This window comes from Vitis vinifera, chromosome 15, assembly GCF_030704535.1.
Source record: "Vitis vinifera cultivar Pinot Noir 40024 chromosome 15, ASM3070453v1".
NCBI classification, from domain to species: domain Eukaryota; kingdom Viridiplantae; phylum Streptophyta; class Magnoliopsida; order Vitales; family Vitaceae; genus Vitis; species Vitis vinifera.
Genome location: NC_081819.1, coordinates 12,516,397 through 12,535,604, shown reverse-complemented (window position 1 = coordinate 12,535,604; position 19,208 = coordinate 12,516,397).

Genomic DNA, 19,208 nt, shown 5'->3' with positions numbered 1-19,208 from the left:
ATTGATTCACCATGTGAAAATGACCAAATTACTCCTTTTATTTCATTTTATTTTTATCATTTCACCTTTAATATTTGCCTTTTCTTTTTTTTTTTTTTTTTTTTACTTTCATGTTATTATTATTAATGAAATAATATTACTAATACATCAATATCAAAATTAATTTATTATTGTTATATTATTATTATTGCATATGTCACATTATTGCTTGGTAAATATAATTTAATTGTTTTGCACTGAGTTTGCATGTAATTAAGGTATTAACAAGACAAATTAAAATATCAACACAAAATATATATATATATATATATATATATATATATATATATATATATATATATATATATATTTGGAATTCAATATCATCAAAATTTTCAAATAATCTATGATATGACTAATTAAATTATAAATTTTTTGCTACTTTTCATAAAAATGGCAGATAATTTCTTTTTATTTATTTTTATTGTATTATCAATTTAACTTTTAATTTTAAAAATTTACAAAAAGAAAGTTTCAAATAATTATAACTTTATTTTAAAATTGTTATTATAATGATCACTTTAAATTTTTGAAAAGATAAAATTGTCATGAAATTGCTCACAACTAAAATATCTAAAACAAACTAATAAAAAAATATATATTTAATATTTTATAAAATATAAATTTTAAATAAAAATTAATTTCATAAAAGAAATTATAAATACAACTTTTAGTAATTTATATAATTTGAATAAAATAATAAGAAAAAAAAATGAAAGAAAGTTTTTAAAAAGAATTTAAAATAAAAAAGATTTGATATCAAATTTTATTTAAAAAGTTTGAAGGATTTAATTTTTTATTTAAAGTATTTTTAAAAAATTTCATGTTATTATTATTACTATTATTATTATTATTATTATTATTATTATCAATGAAATAATATTATTAATGTTATTACTAAGATATTAATATCAAAATTAATTTATTATTATTAATTATTGTGATATTATTATCATTATTGCATATGTCACACTATTGTTTGGTAAATATAATTTAATTGTTTGTACGGAGTTTACATATAATTCATGGTACAAATTGAAGTAGTCAATCATGCAAAATAACAACAGGGAGGTCTTTTCAAGTGAACAAAATAACAAAATTAAAGAATATGTGAAACTGAACTAGGTCAGCTAGTCATTCTCCTTTCGAAGGCAGGATGCATAATTCCATGGTACGAATCAATTGTGTCAACCATTGACATACATTCATTCTACCTTTTGAAGAGGACTGGAATGGTAGAGACATTACACAAATCTTTAGTATTTTTCACAATGCAATCAAACATTGGTTTATTTATTTTAATTTTTTTTTCATAATCAAATATAACCTAAAAGAGCACCCCGACCAATCGCCATCACCGCAAAATCCACGATATCCCCATTTCCTCTACCTCTGCAGGCCCCACAAATGTACCCACCGGAAACTGCTTCTCCTTGGACGAGGCCTGCAAATTTAAGTCCAATCCGCTTCAGCCCCGACATGGATAACCATAATTCTTGGTTCAGATAAGAGGTTTCTATTTTTGTTTTTTGTTTTCTTTTCCTTTGTTCCTTCCTATAAGTTTTAGAAATTTTAATTTCCTTTGCTTGTGTCTCTAAATTGGTATCTCATTTTTTTCTTATAATTTATAAATAAATTCAATTTTATAAAGATTATAGGAGGATTATTATAAAAATTTTCATTATTTTATAAACAATCTTAATCAAATAGTAACATAAGATAAAAATTTCTCATCTTTTAACTTCGATCAAAGAATCTTAAATAAGTTCCACTTTGGCTATTCATTTAATTAAATATGATTCATATTTAATTCTCAAGTTCACCCCTGACTAAGGAGAGATTTCATTTTCTTTATGGTACACAGTGCTTCATTTGCATGATGAGAACACCAAAGAGGAAGAAGTGCAACAAAAATGGCGGAGGACAGTATATGTTTTTGGTAGAGAAGCTGGGTGCCTTGGTTTCACAACAAGCCTTGCTATTTGCAATAGTAGAAGGGTAGGTGAGGCAGCTCCGTAACGAGCTGGAGTGGATCCGCCAGTTCCTGGAATATGCTGATGTAGAGCGTAGATACGACAAAATGTTCAAACTCTGGGTGAATCAGATCAGATGCTGAAGTTGAATCTAGAACAATGTTATTCCCATGTCTAGAGTTTTTATCACACCACAAGTGCCTCTGCAAATTGCTTCTAGGAGGAACCATCCGGAAACTACCTGTGGACATAACACTTTATCCTCCAAACCTCATGCAACTCAAACGTTTGGAAACTCACTTGGAGGAAGATCCAATGGGGATACTGTTAAGATATGGACACACATATCTAACAATAGTTCATGACTAAGCTATTCACCTTTTACAGTATTTGTTTTCTGTTCATTCAAGAGTATGGGCCACCTATGTGTAGAGCCCAACGCCATCATGGGCCTAAGATTCGTGAGGCCTAATAGCCCAATGTGTATGGTCCCTAAGGCAGGAGGGTATAAAAGGTCAAGGGTCTGTTCATTTTGTGAATAATCACATTTTTTAATAGAACAGAACCCTAATCTTTCCCGTTTCCCATCGCCAGAGAGAATCCAGTGATGATGGTTCCCCTCCTCAGCCTTAGAAGATTCATACTGTATTCATCGTGGGAAAATAATGGACTTAGGTATGTTCTTAGACAATAGAGAAGACATAATTTGAATGCTTGGTATACATATATCCTATTTTTGTGTTTTGGGTGATAATGGAAATAAAGAATTCATAACAAATGGTATCAGAGCCTCCCATTTTCACCAAAACACTCTTTTAAACACAAACAAAAGACCCAAAGCAAGAGACGTTGTTTTCAGGCATTCCACCGACGCCGCTTGAGTGTCGTTCTAGACACCATTATAGGCGTTGTTTCGGGCAGTGGGAGTAGGGCTGGGGCGTTGCAACGCGTCATTAGGAATCAGAATAGCGCCATTCCAGCGCCGTTCGTTTTGTAGCATCCTTGGTGCCGTTTTGACGCTGCAACAGGCGTCATCAGCCCGACGTCACCATGCCGCCGCCTGGAAGAGGATTGAGACGTCGGTTTGGCGTCATTCTCCAGTCAAGAACGCCATTCAGGCGATGGAAAATGACTGCGACGCCGTTCAGGCGTTGTTCCTCAATCGTCTGCTCGTGATTTAAGCATCATTTTTAGGCGTTCCAGACACCGTCCAGGCGCTGATGAGAAGCGCCAAAATTTGGGCGTTGTTGCAAGCTACTCAGCAACGCCGTTACGACGTTTTTTTTTGTGATGGCGCCACTGATGATGCCGCTGTCGGCATCCCATAGAAAAATGCCTCTAATTGGTGCATCGTTTGGTGGCGTTTCACCGGCGGCAGCTTCGAGGATAGCTCCGACATTACTGATGATGCCATTGTAGGGGATGGTAATTTGGCGCTACTGCCGGCGTCTATGGGGTCGCCATGGGTCCTTAGTTGGTTGGTGTCCTTTGCCTTTTGGACGCCAATGCCGCAAAAGTGTGATTATAGTTGGCTGTTTGTGGAGAAGATTCAAATTCCTGTAGAATGTCCAAATAAATAAAAAAAAAACGAATATTTATCTCAAACACAATTGCATGAATTGGTAACAATGACTCCTATTTAGCATTTCATTTTTTGTAGTGTCCAACACAAGAAAGTCAAACATTGCTATTTGTGCTATAGGAAAATTTTATGTTTGTGCTGCATGTAAAAGTGTTTAAAATATGGGTAATATTTCATCTAAATTGCACGCCCCTGCATCATTATTTACTTTGCAATTTGGGGATTAGAACCCTGGCCTAGGTTCAATCCAGGCCCACCCATTTGACTATGATGTTTTTTTCGGACCAATTAGTAAAATAAAATAACTAAGGGGGCGGGTTGGCTTGAACCCATGCCTAAACCATTAGACAAAAGCTTTTATATATGTTTTATGCTTCAATTGTTATATATATATATATATATATATATATATATATACATGAGATTATGCATAAATGAATAAATAAATAATTTTGATTGAATTATTTCTTATTGTATTTATGTTTAATGTTTTAAAATAAATGAATTATATATATTTGTTGACAAAGTAACAGATAGTATATAATTTATTTATTTTATAATATGTAAACATGTTATTTTTTATTATTATTTAAAATAATCGGCCCAAAAGAAGATTATTTTAATATGATAATAAATAAAGTAGTCATAAATATGTGACATATAAAGTTTATCTTGTATACTGTATGTCAGTCCAAAGACAGGCATATTGTTTCGATTTTATTGTCAATATTTATGAATTAATTTTGTATAAGGATGCCAATTACAAGTTGATATTTCTGTCCAAAGACTGAATATTGATGCTTGTGCTATGTATCTTGTTATATGTCCACATACATATACATATATATGTTAAATTTTTTATTTATTCATGTATGTATGATGATTATATGACTGATTGTGAGCTTTATTATTATGAATTCAACATCTTCTATATATGCAAATGTCAATAACATTCCTGTGCTTAATGACACGAACTTCAAGAAATGGAAGGAACACGTTATAATTGTGCTCGGGTGCATGGATTTAGACTATGCATTAAGAGAGGATCGCCCTTCAGATCTTACTAGTGCCAGCACTGCTGAGCAAAGGTCTACTATGGAAAAATGAGAGTGATCCAATCGCATGAGTCTAATGATAATGAAGCACTCAATTCCAGAAGCTATAAAGGGTGCAATACCTGAGGAAACCTGAGCCAAGGCATTCTTGGACCAAATAGCAAACCGATTTGCTTCAAATGAAAAGGTTGAGACAAGCATTATTCTTAGTAAGCTTGTCTCTATGCGGTATAAAGGGAAAGAGAATATAAGGGAGTACATTATGGAAATGTCTAATCTTGTGACTAGACTCAAGGCACTAAAGTTAGAGTTGTTGGAAGACATACTCGTGCACTTGGTCTTGATCTCTCTTCCTACACAATTTAGTCAATTCAAAATCAGTTACAATAAACAAAAAGAAAAATGGACTTTGAATGAGCTTATTACTTAGTGTGTACAAGAGGAAGAGAGATTGAAACAAGAGAAGATAAAAAGTGCTCACTTGGCTTCCACATCTCAGGGATTTGGTACTAACAAGAAAAGAAAGAAGGACAATAAAGGAAAACAAACTACAGTTTCTGGGACATCAAAGCAGAAGGTGCAGAAGAAACAAGATAAAGAGATTACTTGTTTCTTTTGCAAAAAAGCTGGTCATATGAAGAAGACATGTACCAAATACGCTGCTTGGCGTGAAAAGAAAGGTACACTTCTTAACTTTGTTTGTTCAGAAATTAATTTAGTCGTAGTGCCTACTGACACTTGATGGATAGATACGGGTGCAACTACTCACATAAGTGTTACTATGCAAGGTTGCCTAAGGAGTCGAATGCCAACTGATGGTGAAAGATACATCTATGTGGGAAATGACAACAAGGCTGCAATCAAGGCTATTGGTCTTTTTAGATTACAGTTAGACTCTAGATGTACTTTGGATTTGGAAGAGACTTTTGTAGTACCGTCGTTTATACGGAATTTAATTTCTGTTTCATGTCAGGACAAATTTGGATATTGTTGTTCATTTAGAAATGGAATGGTTAGTCTTTATCTAAATTCAAACGTTATTGGTACAGGTAGTCTAACAGACAAATTATACAAATTGAACATAAAGGCCACTAATGGAAATGAAACCTTGCATTTAAGTAATTATGGCATTAAGCAAAAATTAATGAATGAGAGTTCATCAATGTTATGGCACAGGCATTTGGGTCATACTTCAAATTAACGAATTGAAAGGCTTGTGTTAGAAGGAATTCTTGATCCACTTGATTTCTCAGACTTTCAAGTCTATATAGAGTGCATTAAGGGTAAACAAACAAATATGAGGAAAAAGGATGCCAATAGGTGCAGTGATATCTTGGAATTGATACATACAGACATTTGTGGTCCATTTCCTACACCTTCTTGGAATGGGCAACAATATTTTATCACTTTCATTGACGATTACTCGCACTATTGCTATCTTTATTTGATTCATGAGAAGTCTCAGTCATTGGATGTGTTCAAGAATTTCAAAGCTGAAGTTGAGAACCAATTAAGCAAGAAAATAAAGGTTGTCAGATTTGACTGTGGAGGTGAATACTATGGTAGATATGACATATCCCGTTAAACAACATTCAGGGCCATTCGCCAAATATTTGATGGAGTGTGGTATCGTTCCTCAATACACCATGCTAGGGACTCCAAGCCAAAATGGTGTAGCTGAGAGGCGAAACCGTACTCTTAAGGATATGGTAAGAAGTATGATCAGTCATTCCACCTTACCAGAATCACTTTGGGGCGAAGCCATCAAAACTGCAGTTTATATTTTGAATAGAGTACCAAGCAAAGCAGTAGCCAAAACCCCATATGAGTTATGGACTAGCAAGAAACCTAGTATTAGGCTCTTGCATGTCTGGGGTTGTCCAGCTGAAGCTAGGCCTTACAAGCCAAATGAAAAGAAATTGGACTCCAGAATAGTGAGTTGCTACTTTGTAGGGTATTCTGAAAGGTCAAGAGGCTTCAAATTTTATGACCCCTCAACTAGATCCTTCTTTGAAATGGGTAATGCTAAGTTCATTGAGGATGTTGAGTTAAGTGGGAGAGAACTGTTAAGAAAGGTGGTCTTTGAAGAGGAATCTGTTAGTATTCCTATTATTACGACTGGACATGGTCATATTATGTTTGATGACACTATTCAAAATGTACAGTCGATAACATAAATTCAAGACACACCTGAGATTCCTCCTGCTCAAGTTATGGAATCGATTCAAGTTCATGAAGAGGTAACTCAACAACCTCAAGAACCTCAAGTACAAGTGCCATTAAGGAGATCCACTAGAGAAAGGAGAAGTACAATTTCAGATGATTATGTTGTATATCTCCAAGAACATGAGTTTGACATGGGTCTGGAAGATGATCCAATTTTAGTTAGTCAAGTCAAACAAAGTTCTGACTTTGAAAAGTGGATAGAAGCCATAAAGGATGAGATTAAATCAATGAAAGACAATCGTGTTTGAGACCTAGTAGAGTTGCCTGAAGGTGTAAAATCGATTGGTTGTAAATGGATTTTTAAGACCAAGCAGGATTCAAAAGACAACATTGTTAGGTATAAGGCACGCCTAGTCGCAAAAGGTTTCACTCAAAAGGAAGACATTGATTATAAGGAGACCTTTTCACCGGTTTCGTCAAATGACTCCTTTAGAATCATCATGGCACTTGTAGCTCATTATGATTTAGAGCTACATCAAATGGACATTAAAACTGCGTTTCTTAATGGTAGCATTGATGAAACTATATACATGGTGCAACTGGAGAACTTTGAGTCTAATAATTCAAAGCAACTTGTATGCAAATTAAAAAGGTCCATATATGGTTTAAAGCAAGCATCCCGACAATGGTACCGGAAGTTTGATCAGGTGATCACTTCATTTGGTTTTAAGGAGAACACCGTTGATCAATGCATATACCTCAAGTTCAGTGGGAGGAAATTCATTATCTTGGTGCTATTTGTTGATGATATTCTACTTGCAAGTAGTGATGTGGGACTTTTGCATGAAACCAAGCGATTTCTATCTAGTAAATTTGATATGAAGGATCTTGGTGATGCATATTTTGTGCTGGGTATACAGATCTATAGGGATCGTTCAAGAGGTATACTTGGGCTATCACAAAAGGCCTACATTGATAAAGTGTTGAGTAGATTTGGCATGAGCAATTGTGCACCAGGAGACACGCCTGTGGCAAAAGGCGATAAATTTAGTTTGCACCAATGTCCGAAAAATGAACTTGAGAAGAAGGATATGGAGAGGTTTCCCTATGCCTCCGCAATAGGAAGTCTCATGTATGCACAAGTTTGTATGCGTCCAATTATTGCGTACATTGTTGGAATGTTAGGCAGATATTTGAGTAACCCAGGTATGGATCACTGGAAAAAGGCAAAACGGGTTATACAGTATTTACAAAGAACTAAAGATTATATGCTCACATACCGTAGATCCAGTCATTTAGAGATCGTGGGATATTCGGACTCCAATTTCGCGGGATGTCTTGACAACAGGAGATCCACTTCAGGCTACATCTTCATGGTGGATGGAAGAGCAGTTTCATGGAAAAGTGTTAAACAAACACTTATTGCTTCTTCCACCATGGAGGCAGAATTCATAGCTTGCTACGAGACATCAAACTATGGGATATGGCAGCGGAATTTTATCACTCAGTTGCGAATTGTTGATGGGATTAAGAAACCATTAAGAATCAACTGTGATAATAAAGCCGCAGAATTGTATTCTAAGAACAACCGAAGTTCGTCAAAGTCCAAACACATTGACATCAAGTTCTTGGTTGTGAAAGAAAGAGTTCAGAGTCTTCAAGTATTGATTGAACACATAAGCACAAACTCCATGATTGCGGATCCGCTCACTAAAGGTTTGCCACCCAAAGTATATCATGAGCATGTCACACATATGGGTGTTGTACACATTGATGATGTGCTAGTATAGTGGGAATTTGTATTTAGATTGTGTTTGTTTTCTTGATGTGATATTATGTTGTGTTATTTGTACAGACCTTGATTTTAAAAGCCTATTGTATTTGAATTCTCTGAATTGAAATGATGACTTTCAGAAGTAGTTTAGCATCAAGTGTTGAAAGTGGAATTTGACTATTTTTAGTCATAAGGTAGGACTGATTAGAAATAGACATAGTAAAGATTACACTTTATGTAATTTCCATGCTACACATCCATACTTAATCCATGTTACTAATTTTGTTAATGTTGTGATCATTGATGGGTCTAGTTATAATTATGATTAACGAAGGCCGCTTTGATCATATGTTAGCATAACTAGTAGACTGGATTGTTTAAGGATATTAAGATAGGATAGCGAAGATGAGCTCAATAAAGTACTATCATAAACATTGTTTTGTAATATATGTGGTCCAAGTGGAAGATTGTTAAGATATGGACTCACATATCTAACAATAGTTCATGACTAAGCTATTCACCTCTTACAGTATTTGTTTTTTGTTCATTCAAGAGTATGGGCCACCTATGTGTAGAGCCCAACGCCATCACGGGCCTTAGATGATGGACCTAAGACTCGTAAGGCCTAATAGCCCAATGGGAATGGTCCCTAAGACATGAGGGTATAAAAGGTCAAGGGTTTGTTCATTTTGTGAATAATCACATCTTTGAATAGAACAGAACCCTAATCTCTCCCGCTTCCCATCTCCAGAGAGAATCCAGTGACAGTGGTTCCCTTCCTCAGCCTTAGAAGATCCATACTGTATTCATCGCCGAAAAATAATGGACTCGGGTATGTTCTTAGACAACAGAGGAAGGCATAATTTGAATGCTTGGTATAAATATATCCTGTTTTTGTGTTTTAGGTGATAATGGAAATAAAGAGTTCATAACAGATACTAGGGAGGCTGCCAAACTTGAGGATTCTCAAATTATTTGAACATTCTTATGTGGGGACGAAAATGAATTGTCATCATGGAGAGTTTCTTCGACTTGAATTCCTACAAATGCAGCAGTTGTGAAGTCTAGAAGACTTGTCAGTGGAGGAAGGAGTAGTGCCTAATCTAAAGACATTGAAAATTGAGAGTTGTGACAAAATGAGGAAGTTCCCACATGGATTATTGCAGCTGAAAAAGCTCTAACGACTAAACCTCTACGATGTATCTCAAGAATTGATGAGTGAGGTTTTAAAGACACAAGGAGAAGATTGGAATAGGATCGGTCTTATCATCTCCCAAACACTGGAAACTTATCTCGAGACAAAAATGGTTTCATTTGTTGTTTATCTTAATCTAAGTCTAATTTTGTACCAAGATCCATTTGTATCATAAATGATCTCATTTATATAATGATCCTTATCATTATATAAAAATGACCTTTATCCTTATCATTATAAAAAACTTCACACAATAACACTTTCTGTGACTTGGTTTTTTTATATTCGTTTTCTTCTATCTTCCATGAATAAAAATGACATTTTTCTTTTCTTTTTCTTTTCTATTTGTTTCATAGAGCAAGAGGCCAGGCCAGGGTCAGCTCTGAAAGTTATGGGTTGGGCCTCATTTTTGCAGTCCAGTAGTCCACTTTTATTTTTCAAATAGAAAATTTCAAATATCAATTTCGCATGCACAACCACAATGTAGAATTACTCTGAAGCTAGGACGTTTGGGTTCTAGAAGAATGCAAAAAACTACGAACTTGTGCTTTGTTTCATTTTGGGGACAATGAAGCAACTTCCAATGTTTCGCATAAAAAAAAAAAAAAGAGGGCTTGTCTTTCTTTGTTCTTTTAAATGAATTGAAGAGAATCCATTCTCCCTGACTGTGGAGACAAATCATCTTCCTTCTCTTTGGATCACAAAGGCTTCCTTTGTATCTTGTTTGCAGCCAAAGAGGAAGAAAAACTGTTAATGAAATGGTTGAAAGCAATGTTTCATCTTTTCTTAAGAAGATAAGCAACTTGTCCTCAAGAATGAAAGGAGTTGGGAAACAAAATTATAGAAGGATGCAAAGGTCCCAATTCATGCATGGGAACTCTAGTTTTAAGTTATAATGATTTACCCTATTATTTGTACCCTTGTTTCCTCTATTGTGGTATTTTCCAAGACTCCAAAATCAGTGCCAGGAAGTTGATCCACTTATGGATTGCAATGGGTTTTATACAAACACGTGGAGAATAAACCATGGAAGACATTGGCAAAGATTACTTGGAAGAATTGATTCACAGAAGCACGATTCATGTGCCTAGAAGGAGGTTAGATTCATGATTTTCTTCGAGGGCTTGCCATTTCAAGAACCATAAACTCAAAATTTTTTGAGGTAGACAAAAACATTAATTAATCTTATCTCCTATTGGTGTTAATGCAGTCATACAAATATAAATAAGACAAAGATAAAAGATTTTATCGTGGTGTGACGATCAACATGATCTCTATGTTCATAAAACATACCAACACTTAATAATCTATTAATCAAATGGAGATAAAGGGTTACAACGGTGAAACTCTCCATCTTTTCTCAATTTTGGCCATATTTTAATTTTTCACACTTTAACTAAACCCTAAATCATAAAAGCTTAGTTAAAATACAAAGGGGCAACCTTGTTGATCAACAAATAGAAAATGTCTCCCTTCAGCTCCCACAAGCCTAAATCACAAGCTCAACTCCTGACACTTTTTGCATGGTGCAATAAAGTTGAATTCATGCTTCATAATCCAAAATTCATGCTCGTCATCTTGTAGTTCATAGCCAACTTCACAAAACATTGCTTCTTAATCTCAACATAGTTCACTTGATAGATCTTTGATTAGCTTTACTCGTGGTTTTGGAGAAACAATTTTATCATCTTTATTAAAAGACTTCAAATTTCTCGTTGTTTTAGACCTAGAGGGAGTAAAATAATTATTCATACTCTCCCACATGAAATTGGAGGAGCTTACCCACTTCAAGTACTTGTGCTTCAGGAATAGTAGCATAACAAGACTTTCACAGTCGATAGGCAAACATGAATCGTTGTAACATTCGATGCCCTTCCTCTACAATATGCAAATTGCACCAATTGAGACATCCATATGGAAGTTGGAGTCGCTTGAAATTAAGCCAATCTATGATGGATTTGTGTGTGTGGCTACCTAACCTTCAAACACTAGCATTTTGGGTTGATGATAGTGGAAAGTTAAGGGTAATTATTATGATTAATATACTTTTTTTTTTTTTTGAAATTTGGGGTGGATTCCGGGAGATTGTATTATTCCATCACAATTACATATACATAATTAATTTCAAAAAATAATTTGATTTAATTTTTTTATTTTCCAATTTTGAACACGTATAAAATAATAAAAAATTACTTTTCATTAAAATAAGTTACAAAATTGTAATACTTGCTTTATTTATAAAATATATTTTATTTTTAATGTAATTAAAAAATTTTAAATTTAATTTAAAAAAATTTTAAAAAAATAAATGGGGTGAGAGGATATGGGAACTATTTTATTTTTTATTTTTTATCAAGACGAGATGAGAATTATTTGTATAAATGGGACAAAATCAAGAGAATCCATCCCATTGTGATGCCCACATGTAGGTTATATATTTTTAAAACAAAATATATAAGTTATAAATTAATGTTCGGTGCAACTACCGATATAAAATAATATGAAACAAGAAAGTTGAATAGTAACTTAAGTTGATAAGGTATAATATTTTTATTTTAAAAGATAAAAAATAGATATAAAGTTATAAGGTATCTTTAGTGGTAGGCTAAGTGTGCATCATGAAAAATATTGAGGAAAGAAAGAATAGAAAAGTAATGGAGAGAATTTGTTGTTTTATTTGGTTTATTGTGAAAAGTATAAAAATTCCAAATAGAAATAAAAGTTATTTAAAATTTTACACCCTTTTCAAATAGGCAATCTTATATGACTCTTGTTTTCTTCAAATCCAATTTTTTTCTTTTGTTATTATTATTATTATTTGTAGACCCCTATTTGGGGCTCGTTGTTTTTTTCATTTCATTTTCTACAGGTTACATTTTTTTTAGCCAAGTGCCAGCATTGCAGGCAGCCACGTGTTGCCTTGTGATTAACCATCAGAGAATCAACATTGCTTTTTGAGGAGCTATGGGAGGATGACACGTAGGGGGAGAAGGTTCTTTTGGCATTGAGGTCGTTATGCAGGAGCGTAAGAGAGAGAAAGGATATTCTGGCAGAGAGAAGTGATTCGTTGGCAAAGAGGTGGTGCTTTTTGGGTGTGGGCTGGAGATATTTTGTGGAGGATCCTTCTGCTTGAGAAATGGGAGGAACGAAGAAAGGATTAGACGGAGAGAGTTGCAGGTTGTATTTCTTAGTTTTCCTCACTTGACATTGTCGATCTTAAGCATAGTTTAATGGGTTTTGTAATTACATCTGCTTTATTTTTTTTTCTTTCTCTGGTTTCTCTATCTTCTCTCTCAAATGACTGGGGTATGGTTTACTGTCTTTGAGCTTGATGTTTGATTAAATACACAAAAGCTTACTGTTCATCCCACCAGTTGGCATTTCATTCATCACTCATTGGGATGAGGTTTTGACTGATAATTTCTTGAGTCCTTCATTCTTGCTCTATTTTAGCTAATTCATTCCCTACACTTTTGTGCTCACATGTGTTCTATTGTGAAAATGCCTTGGACTGAGTATCACCCTTTGAGAAAACTTTTGCCGCTCCTAATCTGGAATATGATTGTCACTCAAACTTATTTGGACTGAAAATAAGGGTTTGGTTGGCATGGTCATTGGTTTTCATATGAGCTCAATTTCTGGATTTGAGTAGAGAATGTTGTTTTGCTCATGGAGTTTCTTGGTCTCTCTGCTCAGAAGTAATGACTGCCATGGTAGGGCATTAATGCCATCTGTTGATGATTCTGGATGCATATTCGAGCCTCAACAAGGGCAGGATTGTTGCCTACCCATCAGATATGAGATGTTGTCGCTTCGAGAATAGGGGTTGGATGTTCAGCTGAGAATATTAACAAAGAAGAAACATGTTATGGAAAAGTTGAACCCGGTGATAATTGGAAAATTGTCAAATTCAAGCTGAATCGTTCTTCAAGCTCCTCTGCTCTAGTACAGATTTCAAGGAATGAAACAGGTAGAATCTGTTCCACCTGCTCAATCATCAAGGAGGCCTTCACGACCAGAGGAACCTAAGCAATGATAAGACCACCACCTCCACCTGGTGTCATTCTCATCTTCAACACATGCAACCACCCCACCTCATTCCATTTTCAATCCTTACATACCCATTCCCACACCCATCTTCTTATGCCTCATACCAGCTGAAATTGTTAGCCACACCCCCATACTAAGCATATCCACCTATACCCTATCCACCACCCGATCTCCCTATTTTAGCTTCCTAGGGTTTTCAGATGCACCCACACCGTCGCTGTGCACATCAGCTGGCCACTGAGCGTTGAGAGTTTGAGAGCTTTTGCCATAGGAAACCCCCTGGGATGTTGAGGTAGTGCATGTGTGGGGGTGATGACCACCTTGCACGGAAGCACCCCGTCTCTTCGGAGGCGTGCAGAGGGTTGCGTATCGCCGGAGGGTACGATCGCTTCTACTAGGGATCTTTGAAAGTCCACCCATATCCATTTAGAGCCACCTTGACCTTGTAGGTTGAGCCATAGATCCTTCGATTAGGACTCCCTCCGTACATGTGGGTGCATTTGAGGGCTTTCAGAACCTTTGTGGTCATAGTTCGGATTCAACACTCCCTCTTTTTAGTCTCCAATTGAGAGTGCTCAGAGATTGGTATGAGTTTGAGTATCAGTCAGATTACCTTTATCGTGTCACCTTGGATTATGCTTTTCACTCGATGAGTTTGTCATGTTTTCTCCCTAGGGCTTTTGTTTTTTTTTTTCTTGGCTCAACACATCCTTTCACTTTGCTATCACTTACTTGATGCTTCGGGATATGTTCATCGATCATGATCATCTTGTTTTTGCATTATACACCTATCACGGGTTTAGTACCTCATTTCTTCATTGGATACTTGATTCAATTTTCAACTCAATGCTCATATTTTCATTACGGAAAGGTGAAAGGAACATTTTCATATCCACACATTTTTCGAGAGATTCGCCTTGATCACCTTGTCATTTTTTCTCTTATGGAGCTCGGGTTGAAAGTTGAGTTAAAGATATGTGTTTATAGATGGAGTATTGATCTCGTGATAGTGTGTTTCTCACACCTCTTTCATCTTGGATTATTGATGGGAATTCTCTAGTCACATTTGTAGGCATCTCACAGTGGACACCTTTATGACTCCGGAGTTCTCGTCATACATCCAGATTTCGGATTGCCACCTCAGGACCATGAGCTTGCATGTTGTATTGTCATCTTTTAGAGTTTTATCTCGTGTCCTTCATCCATTTTGTTTACATTGTAGGGAGTCAGTTTAGGAGTCGGTTGAGTTTAGAGTCACATTTTTTGAGGAAAGTTGGAGGTTGATTGATCAGAGTAGATTCACGTCAAAGTTCAGATAGTTCAGTTGAGATGTCGGACGAGCTAGCTTCCACATTTGCTTCTATTCAGGAGTTCATGGCTGGAGTCAATAGAAGCTTGGATCAGATAGAGAGTTCTTGCCAGGATCCTCATCCAATTGGCATGGTCACTGATGAGACGGTTCCTCATGCATCTCAGACAGCATAGGCTCTGCCACTTGGGGTTTCAGTTGGTACTCCATTCCATCTGGCAGATCATTATGAGACCATCCCACCACCTACTGTCACAGTGCCACCTCCCATTGTTACGACTATTGATTATACTAGATTGGTCGAGTGGGAGGCCAGGGTTGAGAGGCTTGAGTCCAGGATGAGACAGATCAAATTGCAGGATGGAGGGTTGACTTGGAATGATAGAGATGGTACACCGACGGCTAGCTTGCCCACCAAGTTTTGCATGCCAAACATTGAACGTTATAGTGGGATTGATTGTCTAAAGATCAACTTAAGACTATACAACACAGTCATGAGAGCACACGGGATAGATGATGCACAGTTGGTGGCCCTTTTCCCTATGTCACTTAGTGGGGCAACTCAAAAATGGTTTGCTCTAGTTGAGCCTTCGAGAGTCCGCACTTGGGATGATGTGGCTCACGAGTTCCTGACTCAGTTCACTTTCAGTGCCGACATTGATGTATCTAGACGAGAGTTGGAGGCCACCAGACAGAGACCAGATGAGTCTATTTCTTCCTTTGTCAATCGTTGGAGGGCAAAGGTGGCTGGTATGATAGACCGGCCTAAGGAGCAGGATCAAATTGATATGGTTCTTCGGAATCTACAGCCGAGGTTCGCGAGACGTCTTGTGGGCATCCTATTTCAGGATCCTAAGAGTCTAGTTCATGCAGCTTTCAGTGTTGAGGAAGCCATCACTCGAGGATTATAGACAGATACTACTCCTTCCCCTGATAGTAAGGGAAAGAAGCCGATTGGACCATTTAGTAGATATGGAGAGGTTGACGCTATTAGTTATTAGCATCAAAGGCCAGCGCATCACTCACCTTATAGGTTTCCTACAGTCAGAGTTCATTTCTCTCATCTGCAGTATCAGTATCAGCCGGTGTATGTTCAGGAGCCTTACATTGCTCAAACCAACATGCAGCCACGACCATCACATCCGAGAGCCACTACTCACCCGCCACCTAGACCCTATGCACAGAGGCCTGTGAAACAGTTCACTCCATTGGGCATGACTTTGACTAGAGCTTTTGAGAAGCTCAAAGATGGTGGTTTGATCGTTCATTTGGCGTCATGCCCTTTGCCACATCCTATTCCTCCACATTTTCGCTCCCATGAGCACTGCTTATACCATCGAATTCAGGGACATGATACTGAGCATTGTTTGACACGCCATCATGCGATACAGGACTTGATCAATTCAGGGTTGGTCAACTTGGCTGGGCCAAGTGTGACAACCAATCCTCTGCCTATGCATTCTACACATGTAGTTCCTTTTACTCTTAGTCTTTAGTAGATTGATTTGGATGTTGATGGTATTGATTGTCGCATGGTATTTTGGGACATCCCGGGTTAAGGGCTTGGATCAGTCGACATCGGGTGTATCATTTGGTAGTAGTTTAGCTTAGAGCACTTTTCATTTTTGATTATGGTCATCATTAGAGTCATTTCCATTTTGTCGAGTCCAGTTTTTGGTTCATCAGAGTTGTTTTTGTTTTGTTGAGTGTGGTTTTGGTTTAGGGTTGTTGTTTTTAGTTCATGTTGAGAGTCCGATTGTTTGTAGTCCTTTTTTCGTTTCACACATGATGTATTCATTGGTTCATTTAGTGATATGATCTTTTATCTGAGCACGTGGCATTTTTCTCGTGAGTGTGCTTTACATATCTTGTGTTGATGTGTGTTATGCTTTTGATTTGAGACATATTTTCACTTATACATCATGATCACTCTAGCCTGACCTATCATGGAGGATATTGAGCCTATTGACCTAGGATTAGGAGATCGACCTAGAGAGTTCGAGACTGTGAACCATTTCACCTTCTGATCAGAGGAGTACCATATCCATATCCTGACTTTTTAGACTTGATGACCTACCCATTTTGAGCCTGACATGACACCATCCATTGGTACCATTATACGACCTTTACCATTCTTATTCGCCTTCATATATTACAGTACCATCGCCTATTCTTTCCATCATTTCCTTGATCTGACCAGGTAGTGTCCCAAATGGTTTGACCTGAGGTGAGCTTTGCATGATGATAGATGGATCGCGATGAGAGAGTGGCTTGACTGCTTTATGATATTGTTGAGATAGAAGGACGTCATGGAGCATCCAAATTTGAGCCATTGCACACGACTCAGGAGTTTTGGTATGATCAGAAAGACTGATTTTATGAGACGATGTTGAGTGGCTTATGACGATAGAGTGAGTTGACTTTCAGATGGCACTGACGGTTATCACAGAGCATCAGTAGGAGCTTTCACACATTTTCAGAGGAGTTGACATGGTTGTGTTTGATAGATGCCAATCTTTAGTATTGATCATGTAAGATCTTGAAAGCACGATGTTTGAGGTAGTGGTCATAGGATGGGTGGCCATCATTTCAAGAGCCTATTTACTTTATCACCCTCACATATAGAGTTACTTGTTGCTAGCCCATTGAGCCTCACACGAGCACATAGCCATTTTTTTTCATCACCTCAATTACCTGTTACACTAGGTTGGGGACCCTGTAGTGCTTACATGCTATGATTGGATACGTCATGAGTTCCAGACCTAACATACATATTCAGACCTCATTCCCCACTCTTCAATGTGATATTTTCCACTTGGACATCATTTCATCACTATTTTTCAATATCACATATCACCACTTGTGATATTCGTTCTCTGTCTTTTCTTTCATCATTGCTTACTCGACATTATCTTGGTTTCACCTGGGGTGCTGGTTTTTCACATGTCACTGCATGGAGGATTGTCACGTTCCTCCCCCGTTCGCCATACGAGCAGTGGTTCAGAGATCTTATTTTGAGAGGTTGTATTGTTAGTGAGGATTCATGTTACATCAGTACATGAGGAGAGTTTATTCATTTAGCTATGTATTTCATAGGAGATTATTCACTATTGATCAGAGTATGCGCAAAATAAAAATAAAAATGATGATGATAGCGCATTATTCATTATATCATTCTTCATTGGCCATGTGTTGACATGCTAGTTTGCTTCATTAAGTTCATGTGTTAGAAAGAGTTCGTATGAGAGATTCTTTCTAAGATTCTATCTTGATGTATTTTGGGTGAGAGTATGAGTCGCCCATCCGTTTTTTGTGAGAGAGGCAAGCGACCTTTCTTTAGTATCTCTGGATCCTTGCTTTATCCATCATTCCATCTGTTTCGGATGTGACTACTTTCCATGCTTTGATGTAGGTTGACCACCATCACTCACTTTTCTATCTCTTCGCCTTCTTCTATCTTTATTTTATTCATTCGTTTCACCCTACCTCATCTGATTTCTTTTTTTACTCACTCTGCTTGATGTTTGACTTGGGTTTAGTATCCACATATCATACTTGCTCATTCGATGGGTCCATTCCTTTATTGTCACTTTTCGTGTGGGGACCCTTAGGTCCGGGACTCATGACATTTTCTACGCATTGCATCTCATGCACGAGGGGTATGAGGATTATATCATTGGGATCTTTGAGCCTAGTTTCCTTTCATTTCTTTCACCCTATTACCTTAGCCTACGTTACGTTACGTCTCGTGTCTAAAGACCACCCTGATGCCATTACTTCACATTGTGTTTGACAGCTCCCATGTGGGTAATACTCGAGCTTGGTTGGAAATTATTTCTCGGAGCATGATGGATGGGGAGTTGGGATGATGATTTACACTGGGGCATACCCTTCTTATCAGCGATAGATTTTCAGAAGTGATGTGATATACACTGGGACATACCCCGCTCATCGATGACAGTTTGTTTCGGGATGATGGTTTGCATTGAGGCATAGTCGGTTTGCTTCTTCACTTGGTTTATGATGGATTAGGAGTTGTGGGATAACCTTACACTGGGGCATAGC